The following is a 7441-nucleotide window of genomic DNA, read 5'->3' as shown; positions in this document are numbered from 1 at the left end:
TAGAAAATGATAGACGAACATGGTGGCACACGCTTGTCATCCCAGCATTCTGGAGACTGAGACAGGAGGATCGTGGTTTGCAGCCAGCTTCAGCTACTTAGTGAGACCCTGTTTCAAAATAAAGAATAAAAAAGCTGGGCATGGTGGTGCATGATAGTAATTCCAGCATTTGGAAGGCTGAGATTGGAGGGTTGTGCAGGTTTGAAGCCAGCCTCAGCTACTTAGTGAGGCTTTCAGCAACTTAATGAGACCCTGTTTTCAAATAAAAAACATAAAATAGGTCTGGGAGTATAGCCTGGGAGTAGAAAGCCCTTGGGTTCCATCCTTAGTAACACACACACACACACACACACACACACACACACGATTTTAAAAAATCAGTCTAGAGGTGTAGCTTGGAGGTTGAATGCCCCTGGGCTCAATCCCCAGCACCACACACACACACACACACACACACACACACACACACACACACACTCAATCAATAAAAAATAAAAAGATAAGCCTGTGTGCTGGTGCACACTTGTATCCCAGCATTTGGGAGGCTGAAAGGAGGATTGTGGTTCGCGGACAGCCTCAGCTACTACTTAGTGAGGCCCTTTGCAACTCAGTGAGACCCTGTTTCCAAACAAAGAATACAAGCCGGGTGTGGTGGTGCATGCTTGTAATCCTAGCACTTGGGAGGCTGAGACAGGGGGATTGTACAGGTTTAAAGCCAGCCTCAGCTACTTAGTGAGGCTCTCAGCAACTTAAGTGAAATCCTGTTTCCAAATAAAGTATAAAATAGGCCTGGGAGTATAGCATGGAGGTAGAAAAGCCCCTGGGTTCCACCCCCAGTATTACACACACACCAAAAAAACAAAGAATAAAAAATAGGTCTGGGAGTGTAGCTTGGAGGTAGAATGCCCCTGGGTTCCATCCCCAGTATTGCAAATAAATAAAATAAAATAAAATAGGGCTGGGGGTGCAGCTCAGAGGTAGAATATTTCTGGGTTTAATCCCCTTAAAATAGGGTTGGAGATGTAACTTGGGGATTGGATACCCCTATGAAAAAAAAGGGAGGGGGGTACATTAATATTGACTTCGCTTTATCTGAGGCACTGTGCGGGCCAACTGCTGCCCCACGGCCCGCTGGGAGGAGCAGGCGCCGTTTCCTCCGGGGCATGTGGTTTAGGATGTGTGTTTCTGGGGATGGACCCAGGGCCGAGTACACGCCTGGCAGGCCTCTACAGCTGAGCCCCAGCGCCAAGGCGCGCCTTTTGAAGCGTCCCCGTCCTGTGTCGGGTTGTTACGGCTTTGCCTGCTGATCTCGCAATGGTGAAACACAACAGACCTTCAGAGCTGGAAAAAAGAAAAGTACTACCGTGCAGCCTCCCACTTCACAGGCCAGAATCTCAAGGCTCAGAGGCAAGGGGACAGCAGTGTGGAACCCCATCTTCTGGCTCTCTAGACCAGGTTAGCCTCTCCCACGGGGGCCTACCCACGACCCGTGCGGGGGCTGGAGGCCATCGTCCAGGTGGAGGCAGGGGCGTCTGGAAAGCTCTGGCTAAGACGCGCAAGCTGCCTGGCTATCTGCAGCACTGACGCAGCCTCGTAGGTTCTCAGTTTGGCTGCAGTTCCACAGGTACTTGGCCTTCTCCCCCACTGAGCACCTCTCGGTGAGCCTGAGAGGTGGGGCTGTGAGCAGGTTCTGAGCTCCACCAGCGCAAAGAACCAGCTTGCAGATTGCTGCTAGCAGGACATTTTCACACTTCTTAATGCCAAAAACTGCCATGGGTATCAGTCTGCTTTCAAGGCAGGCTTTGAAAGGCAGACTGGCGGCTCTGAATGATCCTGGAATCTGTGTGCTCACAATCTGTGTCAGACACAGGGGAAGGGATTTGGTATCAGCAAAAGAATCCAGGGTCGAAGCAAATAGCAGAAAGCAGGTGAGTGGGCGGCCTGGGTGCCACAGCTACCTGACCCTCTCCACCTCACCTTTCTTATTCATATAGTAGAGGTAACAATTTCCCTGCAAGAGGGGATTTGGTGACATAATTTTGGGAGCAAAGTCTTTACCCTCAGCTAGGAAGAGAGTAAGATATTAACAAACAAGAACCCTTGTTAGTTGGGCTCTTGTTACTTGGGAGGCTGAGATGGGAAGACAGAAGATCACAGGTTTGAGGCTGGCCTCAGCAACTTAGAGCCTGGTTTGTTTATTTATTTATTTATTTATTTATTTATTACAGTATGGGGGATGGAACCCAGGGGCATTGTACCCCTAAGATATACCCCCTACACCATTTTTTAGTCTTTTTATTTTTATTATTTATTTATTTTTGCATTCTACCTCTAAGCTACACCTCCAGCCCTATTTTTTACTCTTTATTTATTTATTTATTTTTTGTTTTGTTTTTTTTTTTTTGGTGGTACTGGGGTTCCTGGAAGCCCTTCTACCTCCGGGCTACACTCCCAGACCTATTTTTTTATTTTTATTTAGAAACAGGGTCTCCTAAGCCAGCGCGCGCGGCTGGCTTTGGCTTCGAACCTGCGCGATCCTCCTGTCTCCGCCTTCCAAAAGCGCGGGGATTACAAGCGTGCGCCAACACGCCCGGCTTACTCTTTATTTTGAAAAAGGGTCTCATTGAGTTGCAAAGGACCCGACTAAGTAGCTGAGGCTGACCGTGAACTGCGATCCTCCCATCTCAGCCTCCCAAATGCTGGGATTACAAGCGTGCCACCACACCCAGCTTTTTTCTTTCTTTCTTTCTTTCTTTCTTTCTTTCTTTCTTTCTTTCTTTCTTTCTTTCTTTCTTTCTTGTGAGTCTGGGGATGGAATACAGGGGCATTCCACCTCTGAGCTATACCCCCTGCCCTATATTTTATATTTTATTTTATTTTTTTGGTGGTACTGGGGTTCCTGGAAACCCTTCTACTTCTGGGCTACACTCCCAGACCTATTTTATATTTTTATTTGGAGACAAGGTCTCTTAAGCCAGCTCGGCTGGCTGCGAACCTGCGTGATCCTCCTGTCTCCACCTCCCAAGCATGGGGATTACAAACCTGTGCCACCACGCGCTGGGATTACAAGCCTGTGCCACCACACCCAGCTATTCTTTATTTTGAAACAGGGTCTCACTGAGTTGCAAAGGGCCTCACTAAGTAGCTGAGGCTGTCCATGAACCACGATCCTCCCGTCTCAGCCTCCCAAATGCTGGGATTACAAGTGTGTACCACCACGCCTGGCTTGTCTTTTTATTTTTGAAACAGGGTCTCAGTGAATTGTGAAGGGCCTTGATAAGTAGCTGAGGCCATTCTCAGCCTCCCAAATGTTGGGATTACAAGTGTGAGCTATGGTGCCTGGCTAGATCCTATTTTAAAATTTATGGGCATGGTGGCACATGCTTGTAATCCCAGAACCTGAGAGGCTGAGGCAGGAGGATCACAGGTCTCAGCAACTTGAGAGACCCTGTTTCAAAATCAAAATAAAAGCCGGGCATGGTGGTGTACGCTTGTAATCCCCGTGCTTGGGAGGCGGAGACAGGAGGATCGCGCAGGTTTGAAGTAAGCCACTTTCTCTGGCTTAAGAGACCCTGTTTCAAAATAAAAATATAAAAATAGGTCTGTGAGTGTAGCCCGGAGGTAGAAGGGCTTCCAGGAACCCCAGTACCACCACTAAAAAAAAAATAATAAATAAATAAAATAAAAATAAAAGCAGGGCATGGTGGCGCATACTTGTAATCTCAGTGCTTGGGAGGCTGAGAAAAGAGGATCACAGGTTCTCGGACAGCCTCAGCAACTTAGTGAGGCCATTTGCAATTTAGCAAGACTCTGTTTCAAAATAAAAAATAAAATAGAGCTGGGGGTCTAGCTCAGGGGTAGAATGTCCCTGTGCTATGCCCCCAGAGGTACCATAAAAAAGTAAATAAATAAATAAATAAAAATACAGCTGGTGGTATAGTTCAGAGGTAGACTGTCCTTGTGTTTAATCCCCAGTTTCCCCCACAACATATATATATATGTACATAGCCCCCCTTCTAGTCCCTAGTACCACACATACATACACACAAAACCAAAAACAAAAAGAAACACTACTGTTGATGGCATTATCATTGTTGGCTGGGAAATCAGTAGGGTCACCTTGGCGGCAGGCAGTCTGCCTTAAGGGAAAAAAAATTAGAATCCTATCTGGGTGACACTAATTTGTGTGCAGGAGGCCCCTCCAGCTCAAGATGGTAACCATGCCAACGTGCGTGTGCCATCTCTCTGGAACAATACCAGCTCTTCTTTGTAATGTGTCCTTTAGTGTCCAGACTTCTCAGGCAGCTCAGAGTGTCCCAGAGCATCTAAAAGGAAAAACAAACAAAAAAGCAAAAATAACCCAAAACCAGGATGTGCTTTTCTGGGTCACCTCTTCACTAGACTTCAGTGGAGGGTCCTAGAAACGCTTGGAAATCCCACCCCAAGGAGCAGCCCTCCCCCTGATCAGGTGAGATGCTGCAGGGGTGAGTGCGCAGCCGTGGTGGGCGGAGCTTTTCCTCTGCCAGTGCACACCTCACCTGCCTATCCCAACAGCCCTAAGAAGCAGGTATGCTGGGCCCGCTTTACAAGTAGCTTGCCAAGGGTACTGAGCAGGTAACGCGGCAAAGCAGGGTTCAAACCCGAGTCCAGAATCAAGCTCTTATCCTCATTCTCTCCCCCCACCCGGCACTGCATACGAATTCTTGGAAAGCCAGGTGGGTTTTGGCTTGGATCCTTGAGATCCTGAACCAGGTGAGGACAGAGACCAACTCTGAGCCCTGAGGCGACAAAGTAGTTTGATGTTTTTAATTTGATGTTAATTATTGGCCCTCAGCCTCATGTACTGGCATGTGCCACCACGCAAAGCTCTAACAGATGCTTTTTAGAGGATATATTCAAATCATAGCACATGCTGGGCCCAGTGACTAGGGAGGCTGAGGCAGGAGGATCCTAAGTTTGAGAACATGATTAGGCAAATCAGTAAGACTATGTCTTAAAATAAAAAATTTAAAAGGCTGGGGATGTAGTTTAGTGGTAAAGTGCTTGGCAAGCGCAAGACCCCAGTTCAGTCCTTAGCTCCCAGGTTCGAGGACAATCTCAGCAAGTAGTGAGACTCTCGTCAACCTAGGGAGACCCTGTTTCAAAATAACAATAAAATAGGGATGGGGCTGTAGCTTGGAGGTAATATGCTCCTGGGTTCAATCCCCAGAACCAACAACAACAACTCCAAAAGCCAAACAAGGATAAAATAAATAACCAACCCCACCTCCACAGAAACAAACTGTAGCAGATGTCAAAATCAAAGAATCAGAACGATCCAGCTCTACCTAATTTTCACTGTTTGAAAATCAATCTCAGTCCAACATGGTCAGAAAACCTGGAAGGTCTGTAAGCCCTCTAAAAGCTGGAAGGAGCCCAGGAGCTCCGCTCAGCAGTGCCGGCCCTCCTCCCCATCCCAGTGGAGCCCCAAAGCACAGAGGGTGGAGAGGACCATTAATTACTATCCTTCAAGATATCACTAGGGGAAAGAGTAGCCTGGTTTGTTAACCTGGATTCCACCAGCAAAGGTGACTCTTTACCAGGCACGGTGGTGCACGCCTGTAATCCTAGTACTTGGAGCTGAAAAGGAGGATGACGGGTTCGAGGCCAGCTTTAGCAACTTAGCAAGACCCTCAACAACTCAGTAAAACCCTGTTTCCAAAAGAAAGAAAAAAAGAAAGAAAGAAAGAAAGAAAGAAAGAAAGAAAGAAAGAAAGAAAGAAACTGGGCATGGTGGTGCACAACTGTAATCCCAGTACTTGGCAGCCTCAGCCACTCAGTGAGGCCCTTTGCAACTCAGTGAGACCTCGTTTCAAAAAAAGAATAAAAAATAGGGCTGGGGGTGTAGCTTGGAGGTAGAATGACCCTAGGTTCCATCCCCAGTACCGCAAAAAACAAAAAACAAAACAAAACAAAAAACAAAGTAAGAAATAAAATAGGGCTGGGATGTAGTTCAGAGGTAGAATGTCTCTGTGTTCGATTCCCACTATCAAAATAAAAAGTGACTTGCTGGCCAGGTACAGTGGCATATGCTTGTAATCCCAGTACTGGGAGGCTAAGACAGAAGGACTACAGCTTTAAAACCAGCCTCAGCAATGTAGCGAGGGTCTCAGCAACCTAGTGAGACTGTTTCCAATTAGACATAAAATCAGGCTGGGCATGTAGCTTGGAGGTAGAATGCCTCTGGGTTCCATCCCCAGTATAAAAAAAGTGACACCCTGACAACAACAAAATGTCACTTTTATTTTTTGGCAATAATGGGAATGTAATTCAGGGGTATTCTACCTTCTAGTTATACCCTCAGATCTTTTTAAAATTCTCTCTAGAGCCGGGCGTGGTGGCGCACGCTTGTAATCCCCGCGCTTGGGAGGCTGAGACAGGAGGATTGCACGGGTTCGAAGCCAGCCTCAGCTACTTAGTGAGGCTCTCGGTAACTTAGTGAGACCCTGTTTCCAAATAAAATATAAAAAAATAGGTCTGGGAGTATAGCCCGGAGGTAGAAAGCCCCTGGGGTTCCATCCCAGTAACACACACACACACACACACACACACACACCAAAAAAAAAAAAAAAAAAAAAAAAAAAGAAAGTTTCACTAGCCAGGTATGGAGACACATTTGCAATCCTAGTACTTGGAAGGATGGGACAGGAGGATTGCAAGTACGCAGCCAGCCTCAGCTACTTAGTGAGGTCAACTTAGTGAGACCCTGTTTCAAAATAAAGAATACAAAAAAATGGGGCTGGGGGTGAGCTTGCAGGTAGAATGGCCCTGGGTTCCATCCCCAGTACCACAAAAAAAAAAAAAAAAAAAGAAAGAAAAGAAAGAAAATCAGTCTGGGGTGGGGTATAGCTCAGAGGTAGCCTTTGGGTTCAATTCCCAGTACCACATATTAAAAAAAAGTTCTCACTAGGTTGAGGATGCTGAGTTGTGAGACTCTCGTCATGGAACCTGGGATCCTCTTGTCTCAGCCTCCTGCCTACTGTGATTACAGGCCTATGCCACCATGCCTGGCAAAGGTGAGGCCTGGTCTGGGGGTTTCCAGCCAGGTTCTCACTCAAATCCTGTTTCAGAGGAACTGAAGTCCTCATTTTATTGCAGCACAGTGGGGCGAAGATGACCTGAGAGGTAGGAGGCCTGGAATGGAGGCCCCAGCTTTGTTCCCTCGCTGCTTAAATGGGGCCAGCCCCTCCTCCTCGGACCTCAGTTTCCCCTTATGCAGGCTAAAGAGTTGGAGAGCGGGGAGTATAAGCACCTTGCTGGTTCCGATGTTCCAGGGTCTGATTTCTAACCTGCAGTCCTTTTAACAGGTCTTCAAGTGCCATCTCTCAAATGGCAAAACTGAGGTCCAGAAAAGGTATCCTCTGGCCCATCTCCTCTCTTTCCTTCCCTCTCTCCCTTCTTC

This window comes from Muscardinus avellanarius (assembly GCF_963383645.1).
Source record: "Muscardinus avellanarius genome assembly, chromosome: 21".
NCBI classification, from domain to species: Eukaryota; Metazoa; Chordata; class Mammalia; order Rodentia; family Gliridae; genus Muscardinus; species Muscardinus avellanarius.
This window is presented reverse-complemented; position numbering follows the sequence as displayed.